The sequence below is a fragment of the Prinia subflava genome, chromosome 1 (assembly GCF_021018805.1).
Source record: "Prinia subflava isolate CZ2003 ecotype Zambia chromosome 1, Cam_Psub_1.2, whole genome shotgun sequence".
Classification (NCBI taxonomy): Eukaryota; Metazoa; Chordata; class Aves; order Passeriformes; family Cisticolidae; genus Prinia; species Prinia subflava.
In genome coordinates, this window is record NC_086247.1 from 86614094 (window position 1) to 86626787 (window position 12694).

The 12694-nt window shown below is 48.1% G+C and overlaps 1 long non-coding RNA gene across 2 annotated transcripts in view; it reads right to left on the reverse strand.

Annotated features, from left to right (window-relative positions):
• Positions 1-578: 578 nt before the first annotated feature.
• Positions 579-12694, reverse strand: part of LOC134552851 (uncharacterized) — a 72665-nt gene continuing 60549 nt past the window's right edge. For both annotated transcript variants that reach the window (XR_010080959.1, XR_010080960.1), the window contains one exon: positions 579-2126. This is a non-coding gene — a long non-coding RNA (uncharacterized LOC134552851). The remainder of the gene's footprint in view (positions 2127-12694) is intronic.

Here is a 12694-nt window from a genome sequence, read left to right on the forward strand (position 1 = left end):
TGTTTAATCAGATTCAGTTCCTGCCATCTGTTAAGTGAGACACTGTAGGGACTGAGTATTGTAACAAAATGAATATCAGAATTGCCCTTGATTTGGCACACTTTGTGCAACATGTCCCGTTGCTCTCATTCAGAGCAATCAGAGCGAGGCTTTAAGGCTCCTTTTCTCTTTGGGGTGTAATGATTCACCGCAGTGGGTGAGCAGACCACACCGACCCTCTGCATCCCCCCAGCTCTGAGTCACAGGCTGGGATTAGAGTGACATTTTAGGATTACAGACAAGCACTCTCCCAGAAATCTCCTTCTCTTCTGCCTTTGCCAGTACTTTGCTTAACAGAGGCTGTGTGTGCTCTCTGATGTGGCAGAAAGGATGGAAATTCAGGGAATTCCCGGACAGCTTGTGACTGTATAGCCAGGTATCTGATCAAAGGTACATATCGATCAGCTTGGTCAGTGACACCCAGCACACATAAAGATGGGATCACGTAAGTCCATCCATCCTTGCGCCAGGAAGTCTCTTAGCAGTGAAACAAAAGAGTTTATTGGCAACTGGCAGAGATGGGTGTTTTGCAGGACACCTGGCACTTCTGAATGGCCCCTCCAGACAGCATTGGAGCAGTGGCTTCATTTTACCTCTGAGATTATGTGCTTTGTGCTTTTTCAAGCAGTCACAGGTCTGTTGTGGTGGGACAGCAACTTTATTTTTGAAGACAACCAAGCAAGATGCATCAAAATGCCATGGGAGCAGAGCTGATAATCTCCTCTTGGTAGGGTAGTTTAGCTTGCCTCTCACAAAATCCCTGTCTAGGCAGTACCTGCCATTTTGGAGGAACATTTGCAGTGGCTGGAGGGGATGCATATCCCACTAGGCTTGGGAAACACCTTCCCATTTGCTTCAGTGTGTCACTCACGCTACTGCTGCTGAAATACCTGACCTGGTTCTTCAGGGATGGATACAGACATGAACATCAACATTTGGAGAGTGACTCAGAGAGTCAGGGACTTTAATGAAGTAAATAAAAATTAAAAAAAAACAAAGGAAGAAAATAGAAGATGGAGAGCTGACATCAAAGTGAGCAACAGAGGACACAGAAATTGATGGATTTCACACTCGGTCGATTGTTGCAATTAATTACATAGAAGGAGCTGCGACAGTGTGTACCAAACTGCTCCCCCCACACAGCTGGAAACTCCACAGTTAGTGAGGCCAAGGGAATCAGATGTTGCACAGGATCCAGTTGCACCATGTATTTCCACATCTTGCTCAAGTTCCCCAGGTAAGTGTCTGGATTTGGTTTCTGCGGTACCACACCATGTGCCCAAATTCGTCAGGACGGGCGTGTTTATGCCTGCTACCAGCCTGCTGGGTTTGCCTCCCCGCGGGGGAAGCAGGGAGGAAGCAGAGAAATTGTCGGGTTTGCATTTCAAAACCGCCTGCATAATCCAGGTTGCTGTGCACATCCCGTGGCTGCGCCTTTCAGGCCCAGTGTGATGGGAAGCGGGAGGGAGTGTTTACACAGCCCGCTGGCCGCTCTGCAGTCGCTATAGCAACCCCAAGGGTCAGTTTATAGTCGGAGAGGAAGTTCACTTTTGGGGAGTTCAGCTTTCCAACACCAGCATCAAGCATGGCTGAAAAACAAAAGGCCAGGCAGTGAGAGGAAACACATTTAAAGGAGCTTCCTATGTGCAAAACCACCCAAGCTTTCTCAGTCACGGGGAGATGCTGCATTCCTTTCCTCTTGGTCAAAGGCACGCTGCCATGCGACTGCTGCCTGAGCCGGAGGGGTGCCTCCCCTCTCCCGCAGATGCCTGTGTGTGTCTGAGAGCAGGGCAGCTGTGGAGAGTGCCGTGTGGTGCCCCATGTTTCAGAAACACCCCTGTGCTGGCAGCCCCAAGCCGAGCGCGCAGGGCCGATGTCCCACGTGTACTCGCTGCCGGCTCTGGCTCTGCAGAGGCTGCTTGTAGACCTTCACAATGTCTCCCATGGCAGGAAGAAGTAACAGACACTGTCCTTTCTGGCCTGGATGTAAACCAGAAAATGTCTGTGGGTGCAGACTTGGGGTTCCTTGAACTTATCATGCTGAGACTCAGTCTGTGCAAGTGCTGTCGGTGGTACTGTGATTAAATCTGAAAGAAATGACAGTCATCTCTGAGGTGATGCCTAGGGAAACACCCTCTTTCCAAACACTGCCATCTACCCCAGAAAGTTTTCTTGACCTGTACAGCTCCTTGCTCCGTTATACTTCATTACCAAAATGGCCTGAATACTGACCAAAAGCTAAAAGAGCATCTGTCAGCCACTGTTAAAACAGTGGGACAGTGTCAGAGTGCAGTCACCCTGGGAATTGTGTTTTCTCAGGAAGAGAGGTAATAAACACAGCATCCCCTCAGCCACAAGGGAAAACAGCCTGCAGCCTGATGAGTCCTTCTCTCTCCCAGCAGTTCCCATCTCTGGATCTGAAGCAGCAGAAGACAAAAAGTTCATTGCGGCATGGGGGGCAGGGGGCTACTTTAAGAAAGGTCCACCTCTAGCTGAACAAGTCCAACACTAGATGGGAGAACAGGCCACAGACTTGCTGAGCTCCCAGCTGAGCTCCCCACTGTGCATCACACTCCAGGGTTTCAGAGCAGGGTTTCAGTTTACCTACTCTGCATGCTACCCCTCTGTGGTGGATATAAAGGTTATAAAGGGACCCCTGCACTCAGCAGCTGCTGGAAAAAGAGCCCTGAGCAGCCTTGTGCTTCGTCAACAACTGGAGCATGCAGTGGGTACTCCTGTGCCTGGTCTGGGCTGATGTGTGGAACACAGAGAGAAGAAAGCCTGGTAAATCCCAGGGAGGTGAGCTGACTGCAGAGTGGCAGAGCGAGCATTCCAAGGCCTGTTTTCCCTTCTAACATGACAATTTACATCAGTGAAGTATCATTCCAATAAAGCTCCTTCTGTCCACAAAGATCTGTCCACCAGTACTTGACTGCTGGCTGGCTGGGAGGTAAACAAGGTAATGACAATGTTAATAATGGCTGTGCTGGAGCCTGCTGTGCAGGCAGAGCTTGGGGCAGCTCACATAGGTGCTTCCCAAAGAATGGAGTACAACAAAGAGGCAGCAAGCCATTGCCCAGGGGAAGACACGGGTAAAGAGAGGATATGGGAAGGAGAGACTGCACAATTCTGTGTGTAGGAAGATTGGGAATTGTGATACATTATGCCAGAGAAAATATGCAGAAAGACACAGCATCACGGAGAAACACAGGTTCCAAGGGGATGAGAGGAGAAAGTTATACATGAGGCACTGTACAGGAGAAGGAAGGAACACATGGATGGGAAGGAATGACCCATAGCTGAAGCCTTCAAAACCAAAATGATAAAAAGAGAGGAAAGATGATGAAAATGAGTGTGGGTGCTGCAGGGGTGGAGTGGCAATGAAGGCTACATAATGAGAAAGGTGGCTGAGTGAGGGGAAGGAATTCATCTGGTTATACAAAAATGTCAGATCCACTTGAGAAACAGATATATTGAAGATACAACTCATTCCAAAGCAGACGTCAAATACATCATATATCTACTTCTCTCTGAAAAGAGGGAGCTACAGTAATGATTCCAGAAGAATCCATCTACCCCAAGCAGGTCAGATTTCAATGAAAGAAACCTTCATGCCTAATAATCATCTGCTCTTGGGTGGCAAGCGGAAGGGCAGAGCTTTGGGATGAGGGCTGCATGTGTGTGTGTGTTTGAGGGTGATCTCCTGGGAGATTTTCCCCAGGGCTGGGTGTTACCTAAGGAAATATGAGTAGGTTTCAGTGCTGCTTCACTGCTGAACTCCTCAGCAGAGAGGACTTTCCCAAGGAACTCCACAGGTGGATTTCCCTTTTGCTGGCAACACCCATCTCACACATTTAACCCCACAGGCTTTGAGCGGGGGATGCATAGAGGGCCAGCAAACAACAGTGTGTCCAGGAGCAATGAGCCAGCCTGCAGGACAAACTGCAGGAGATGAAGGAGCAGCTTGTGCACTGGCATTGCCCCTCACCCTGCCAGTGGTATGGCACAGCAAGGATGCCCACAGGATTAGGCCTCTGTGTGTCCACAGCAAGCAGGCTTTGACACCCTTCAAACAGGCTGCAGTTCAGGCCCTAGCTTGGGAAGCCCTTTCTCCATTGTCCTCCCCTTCCTGCCCAGCGTGTGGATGAGTCAAAGCAACCCCTGATATCTCAGGGTCACCACACAGCCTGCTGCTAGCCCTGGTTACAGGACAGACCTGCCTGATCTCCTTACAGTAATTAACAACAGCCCTTCAGAAGGTTTAATGTCACCAGGAGTCTTTCCACAAGCTCAGCTCACGTCCTAGAACAGTGCTTCCCACTCCTTTTTCCACATCAGTGAGCAAAGAGGGCTCAGCCCGTGCCCTGGGTTCCATCCTGCAGCACACCCAGCTCCCTGCATCTGCCTCACTGAGCAGCCCACGCACAGCGCCCGGGGATGCTGCAATAGCAGCTGAAGTGGGCCACAGAGCATGGAAAAAGCAGGAGGGCATCCAGGTGACTGAGACACCAGCAGCACGCACAATAAGGGCTCAAAACCTTGGCACGGCTCTTTGGAAATATTACTTGTGGGCAGGGGGGACAGGGAGGTGGAGGAAGTGTTGTCAGCATTCTTTTATTCATGCTGTATGAAGAAAAATACCCTGAAACAATGCAGTTGGGATTGGCAGCAGTTGTGAGTCACTTGCCACAGAGGCAGAGGTCTGTGTGAAGCCCCAAGCAGGGCAGGAATTTAATCCAGCTCCCCAGATGCTGCATAAAGGTGTAAAAATGTGAGCTTTGGTACTGGCTCACCATCTGCTTCAAGGTACATGTAAAAACACAGTAAATACCATTTGCATGTATTTGCAGATTTACTAGTCAGATAAATGGTAAGGGTGGTATGAAAAAGGCCTGCTTGGAAAGAAGTACGGTTAAAAAGAGGCATCTTCATCTTTGTTGCTACCACTACTTTGTATGGAAATAATGCTTACATTCATTAGACTGTAAGTGGTCATCACAGAGGGCAAAAATAATTAGAGAGGAAATAATAGGAAGGATGTTATTTAACACTGTAAATGTTTCTATATCCTCACCTGTACCTGGATATTGCCACTGCATGCACCTCAAAGGGAGTTTATTCAAAGAGAAAGAAAAAATTAGTGAGCGAGAAGACAAAAATTGCATTGAAAGAGGTTGAAAAGTCAAGCGGAAAAATCTTGTACCCCATAAAATCCTCTTGTTAGAAAAAAGTTTATCCCCCCTTAAGTCTAAAAGAAATTAAAACTTCCAGTTCCACAAAAAGACTGGAAAAATATTCCTATTTGCCCATTCTCATCACCTCTGCCCCAGGGACAGCCTCACCATTTTAAACTAATTTTCTAACCCTGCATGGCAACCTCCCCCAAAGTACACGTCTTCCGATCAGCTTCGAATCATAGTGGGACAAAAAAGCCACTTCACTTCTCCCACATTGCTGTCCCCCTCACTCTTCACTGAAGACAAAAGCCGGGGGGGGTGGTATTTCTGTTTTTTCTGAGATGCTGATCCTGGGGGGACAATGAAGCCAACTTTCCACAAACATCTCAAGGCCAAGACAGCTTTTAGAAAGGGGATCAGGCATCAACAACACACCTGAATGAGGGACATGACCTTCTGAAAGGCGGGGAGGCAGGTCACCAGCATCCCAGTGGGAGGTGACATAGGTGAATCCTTGGGAAAGTGCAGCATCCTCAGCCCCTTCAGCTTAATCTAAAAGGCAGAGCTCCCAAATGAGTCATGCTCAAAACTCCAAGTGGGAGATGGAGACAGTCATGTTTTAATGTCTTTGATGCAGAAGCCCAGACAGCACATTCTTGTGATGATGAGGACTGGCACCTGTCTTTTTTCTTAACACACAGTCAAGAGAAATGGAGTCATATACCAGGAGGGAGAGATTTTTCTACACTAATAACTGCAATAATTCCTGCTCACTTTTATCACCTTTTGCAAAAATGCCCTGCACACAGAAAGGCTTCCTTACGCAATATGTCTGAGAGATCCTACAATTTCAAAATGCACTTCTCTGCATCTAGTCAAATCCTCAGAGAGAGCATTTTTTGTTCATTTTTTTGTTCATTTTCTTCTTTTATATCACATTGGGGGCTCTAACTGCTGCCTGGCTCCTCCTGCCCTCTGAAGCAGTTACATTTCCAACTAGAAAAATAGCAGTGAGGCCCATCCCAGGCACATCTCTTATGACTGAAGTGCTCTAGAGCAGAGGAGATGCTTTAACTTTTGGTTCTTTTTACAGCTTTCTTATGACTGTTCTCTTTATGTTTGGCTTAGCCTGTTTCCCAAACAGGCAGGACCACTTCCCTTCCTGTTTGGGGACAGTGCCACTTTCTCATTCTCATCTGCTGGCATGCTGTAAGTGTACTGAGGTGTCCAGCTCTCTCCAGGAAAGAGGTTTAACAATCATAAGATATCCCTGTGGAAAACCCTTACTACAAGAGAAGAATTCACTACATTTTGTTCATTCTTCTTGAGGGTGTCCCTTCAACAGCACTCAACAGCTGCTAAATGGGATAATCCTCATGTCACTAATTCAAATGCTAATGGCTCTCAGTGCATGAGAGGTTATTCAGCCATCCGGCACCCCAGGTACACTTTGCATGAGGAGGATGATGAAGGGATTAAGGTCCCTTCTGAGATTCGAGAAACATTGGAAACAAATGCTTTCAGATTAATTTGGAGAGGAGATGATGTCTAAGACAGTGTATTTGGCTGGTATGGCAAGGTTTTTGTAGTGGGGTGCTCTAAGGGTGGCCTCTGTCAGAAGCTGCCAGAAGTTTCCCCTATGTCCAATGAAGCCATTGCCAGCCAGACCTAAGATGGGCCTGAAGCTGGCCAAAGCTGAGCCCATCACTGATGGTGGAAGTGCCTCTGAGATAACGTGTTTAAGGAGAAAAAGTTGCCACACAAGAGCAATTGCAGCTGGAGAGAGGAGTGAGAATATGTGAGAGAAAAGCCCTGCAGACACCAAGGTCAGTGAAGGAGGTGGGGGAGGAGGTGCTCCAGGAGCCAGAGCAGAGATTCCCCTGCTGCTGGCCCGGGAGGTTCACAGTGGAGCAGAGATGCACCTGCAGCCCAGGGAGGACCTGGTGGATGTGCACAAAGGAGGCTGTGACCCCATGGGAAGCACGTGCTGCAGCAGGCTCCTGGCAGGATCTGTGGCCTGCGGAGAGAGGAGCCCACCCTGGAGCAGGTTTGCTGGCAGGACTTGTGACCTTGTGGGAGACCCACACTGGAGCAGGCTGCTCCTGAAGGACTGCACCCTGTGGAAGGGACCCACGGTGGGGAAGTTCATAAAGAGCTGCAATCCGTGGGAAGGACTCATCTTGCAGAAATTCATGGAAGACTGTCTTCCATGGAAGGGACCCCTGGCTAGAGCAGGAAAAGAATGTGAGGAGTCTCTTCCCTGAGGAGGAAGGAGCAGCAGAGACAACATGTGATGAACTGACTGCAGCCCCAGCTCCCTGTCTCCCTGCACTGTAGTGTCAGTTCCCCATCCCCCTGCCCTATGGGGAGCAGGTAGAGAGTTTGGGAGTGAAGTTGAGTCCAGGAAGAATGGAGGAGTGGGGGGAAGGTGTTTTCAAGATTTTTCAAGATTCTAATTCTCATACTCTGATTTGATTGATAATAAATTAAACTAATTCCCTCGAGTCAAGTCTGTTTTGCCCATGACTCTCATTGTTGAGTGATCTCTACCTCACTTTATCTCAGCTGAGGAGCCTTTTCTCTCTCCTGTCTACCTGAGGAGGGGAGTGATAGAGCAGATTGGATGGGGACCTTGCATCCAGGCAGGGTCAAAGACAGGAAAACCAGGCAGGGAGGAGGCCAGCAGGAAGGATTTGCCTGCTTTGATGCCTCAGAGGGACTCCCTGAGAGACCCTGCGCCCAGCCCAGCCTTGATGCCAGCAGGCTGAGCCAGGGCTCAGTGTGATCTCAGAAAGCACTGCTTGTGCAGAGGTGGTGCTCAGCAAGCACAGGTCATCTTTCTGTTGTCATGGCTAAACCACTGTCCCCTCAGTGCAATATTGGCTACCTGCACAGACACAGAGGCACCTCTTCCTAAGGCTCTGTCACAGCCACAACTCCGCTCCTGGCCGGGTAATGCTGGGCTCAGTGACCCTCCAGCCATGCAGTGCAAAGTGCCAAGCTGTCGGTGCCCCATGGGGCAAACCTCTGGTGCTCCTTGCCTCTTGGACAGGAAAAAGGCTGCAAAAGGCAGCAGCAAAACCTTCAAAATCTACACTACTTTTATGGAGCAAACCTTGCAACTTGAGCCATGCTTTTGTGTGTGTGCATGAGTGTGTGTGTACGAAAGGCAGTTCATTGCATTAATTTATATTTCTCACGTGCAATTCCCCAAAAATCTCCCGATCTCTACAAAAGTATGTATTGTCTTTTACATGGAAATAACCACAGAATGTATAGTCACACTATTAAACAGGTCACACCTGTCAGTGCTATCTACATAAACGCAGAGCTGGAGTTAAGCCTAAAACTTTCTGTTATGAAACTGCTGATAATACATGACCCATGGGAGGTGGGTCATCAGTGTCTGTCCTTCTGCACAGCATTATGGTGATGACAAAGGAAAGGAACAATGGTGACTTTGGCTTCCACTGCATGGACTGTTTGATGTGCCTTTCTCATCCCTTCTCTTCTTCAAGGAGGGTACCCAGATCCCTGGTGTCTTCTGTCTCAAAAGTGGCAAGTAGGAAGAGAAAAGGAGAATCAGATCAATAAAATACCCTTGAGGAGGATATAGAGAAGGTGAGGAGGGTAAAAGGCTGGGAAAAAAGATAGATCTTCCACAGTTCTCAGCAATGTGCCCCTGAAACATTTGTGACCACATTCTCCAAAGGGATCAATAATCAATGAACATGCACTTTTATCTGTTGAAAAAACTATTTTGATGTGAAACTAATGATGTGTTTCATAACTGGTCTTAAGTCCATGGAGGACGCTATAATTTAAGTAATTGTACTGGCCAAAGCACTTTTGCTTTGGTCTCACCATTCATCCTTGACTTTCTTTTTAATTTTGAAATGATCCTGTATTCAGTTCTACTGGCTTGATCTCTCCACTTCCCTCAGTATGTTATTCCTAATTCTAGTTCCTTAGCATCTTCTCCTCTGAAGAGTTACTTATGCACCAGAAAAGTTGCTCTCATTTCATGTTCCAAAAAAAATGTGCCATGTATCTGTTGCCATGGCAGTGGTGTGGGTTCCAACCAACCATTTCAGCTACACTAACTTTAAAATGGTAACCAAGTTTGAAACTCTTTGGTTTTCTCCCAGAAAACACAGAACCAGTGCAGTCAGCCCAATAATGAGTTCTGGAACACATCTGCCCATGTGGGCTTGCAGGTGACCACCAGGCAGCCATGACTGGCCCCCTCCACTGGCTGCAGGGCTGACCCAGTTTCTCCTCAGAGCTGTCATGGCAACCTCCACAGTTGTGTTTGTCGCTTTGCATGGAGAAACCTTCATTTTCCGGCTATGGCAAAGCCAGAACTCAATGCCAGTGGCAGTGCAAAGTGGGAGAGCAGCTCAGCCCTTCAGCCCAGGTCCTGATGCTGAACAGAACCCATGTCATGTGGTAGCAAAGAAGTTGGACACAGAAGGAAAAGCAACCTGTCTCTTACTCTTTTCCATTCTGGTGCTACTCTGTTCCTTGTCAGGAAGCACATTCAGGCTGGCTTGATAAAGAAATGAGGCACATGGAGGCAATTCATGTCTGCTCCTCCATGAACTCAAGGTCATTGCCCACACCAACCTAACTCAGCAGAGGTTTAATATCCTCAGATCCACAAAATCCATGGGAGGAGTCCAAACAAGGGAGAGTGATCATGACTCCACACAGAGGAAAGCCACAGTGGGAGCTCAGTCTGTACTGGAGAGTTTGCATGAGCACTGCACAGGTGGAGGGGCACCTGCCTGGGCTGCTCCCAGGACCTCTGGTTGTGCATTTACCCATTCCCAGCCATTCATTACTCCAGGAGGGAGCTGCCCACAGCAACAAAGAAATGTCAGCACTTTATATTAAAACCCTTGCCAGTGAAAGTGGAGAGAAAAACATTCTGAACCATGGGGCACACACCAAAAAATCCCTCCGGTGTGGTGGAGAGAAGGGAAAAGGATAAAAATAATAATAATTTTTTAAAAATTAAAAAAAAAAGAACCAGTAAAAAAAAACCTAAAAGAGGAAAATGCCTGGGAGTTTTGATTTATAAAGGGAAATGAGCTGTAAGATAATGTGCTTGGACTGGCCAAGCTGAGGCGGGTGTGAGAAAAGTGGGTGACAGCCAGCAAGCACCAGAAAGAGCCCAGGCAGTGGAGAGGGAAAAGCACAGCCTGCTCAGAGGGAGTGAGACACACAGAAAGTGCATGCTAAGTAGGAGTGCCAGGATGACATTTGAAAAGGGGAAAATTTAGGCTGAGTGTCAGGAAAAGCTTCCTGACAGTGAGATGCATGCACTGGAGCCATCCCGCGGGAGAAGCCCTGGAAGCCTCATCACTTGGCTTGCAAGGGCTGAGCTGGAGGAAAGCTGCAAGTCCTGGAAAGGCCTTGCAGAAATCCAGAGCTTGCAGAAAGTCAAGAGCAAGGCTTGCTTTAATTACGGGAGGCCTGGCTCAGAGATGAACTCTACAGACAGGAAGATTGTCCAGGAAGAGGGGAACTCCCAGTAGGTGACTGGGAGGCAGCAGGTCCCAGGCACAAGCATCACTCTCCCCATGGCAGCCTAGAAACAAATGGGTGAGCAGGATAGGGAAACAGATAGGGAAATAAAAAAATCCCTTCTCCTTTAAGGCAACATTATCTCTCAGCAAAGAGTTGTTCTGCTCTGGCCAAGGCACAGTCAGTCAGGGCTCAGGCTTCTGTTAGTCTGGGCCCCTGGGAAGGCCAGCTGCCAAAAAAAGAGGGAAATTTTGCTTTAGTCAGGGGGTAGGGCATGGGTGTATTGGGAGGGAAATTAGGGAGAGAGTGAGGGAACTTGCACAGGAGAGCAAGGGAGAGATGAGGGACATATGCACTCACTATGTCTCTGGATGTGTGGCAAGGCAAGAAGCCCAGCAGGATGGCTTGGCAGTGGGGGAAGGAGGTAATGGCTGCAGGCAGAAGCCAAGGCAGAGAAACTCCAGGAATGATGCTGTTTCTCTCCTATTAAGAAGAAGCCTCGAAGACAAAATCTGTGTTAAAAACAGCCAGGGCATGGACTCTGTCCCCAGAGCTCCCTGAGCCACCATCACAGGAGAAGGAGGTGTTTTCCCCAGTGAGGAGGCAAACAGAGTAACTTCTCCTGCAGGGACTATCCCTGTGCCCCATCCCTGGGCACACCACTGGGCCAGTTGTGCCCAGCCTGGCCAGGAGGAGCCTCTCCATCATGGCACATGAAGACCTACAGCATGCTGCTCCAGAGCTGTGAGCCAAGCTCACAAGCAGCCTGGTGTGAGCTGAACATCACCCCACCAATTCCAGTGGCCTTACTGGGAGCTCAGATCACAATGTCACTTCCATAGCATGAAACCCAATTTGAAATTCTGACCCCTTGTGAGCGCCTTCTATCCCCAAGGAAAGCATCTCTGTGCCAAAGGTAGCCACACACTGATGCAGGAGATAGGCATGGGCAGTTAAAGCAATAACTGAGCTGTGGCACAGCTGCCCTGGGAGTGCCATCCCTCTCCCATCTCAGCTTTTACTGCTGTGTTCCTTTACTCAGATACACCGCCCTCTCCATTTAAACAGCAAACCCAGCAGGGCAGGAAATGACAGCCTATGCTCTTGCCGAGCCAACAGAAACGGAGCTAAAGTGGAAAGCCTATTTTAAGAGTAAAGTACAATATAAAGAGGTTGCATTTATTTCCAGACCAGACATTACAAACCCAGGGAATTCAGAGTTAAAGTTATGCTTAAAATAAATTCAAACTTGTTGAAGTGTGGCAGTGTGCTACCAAGGCATACAAATAGCCTTAATTCTGCCCTGCAGTGACACACAGCCGTATGACTGTGATTAAAATGTTTTAGTACTTGTGCTCCTAAACTAGATTACCCCGATAAATACAATTTTTTTCCTCCCACAACAACCCTGTGCCCCAGATATAGCCACTAGCACAGATTTCACTGCCTACCAGGAAAAAAAAGATATATATCACAGGGCCTTCACATCTGTAATGGGAGCCCCGGGCTAAGTGTTGTCTTGGAAATACCCTCCCTCCCATCGTCAGATCCGCAGCCACCCCTGCCCAAGGCTCTAGAGAGCACAACTGAAATGTGCACCAAGTGATCATTTAGCCCTGCTGAGGGGAAGGGAAGGGCTTTCCTGACACCTTTGATACCACTGTAATCTACACTCACGTATTTATTTCACAAGCTCATTAAAACCTGGGTTTTAAAGTGCAGAGAAAATAAAAGAGAGAGAAAGAAACATCATCTGGATAAACAATTATGGCTTTTTGTCAAGGATTCAGGAGCTAATCGAGTCCAGATCTGTTCCACGTTCACATTTACATGTGAAATTGTACTTACTGAGCTAGAAAAAGTCAGATTAACATCAAGAGTCAGCTCTGCCCCTCAGCTACATAGCGCAAATTCTGGATGAATGGGGGCTCCCAAGGTGTTACAGAAGG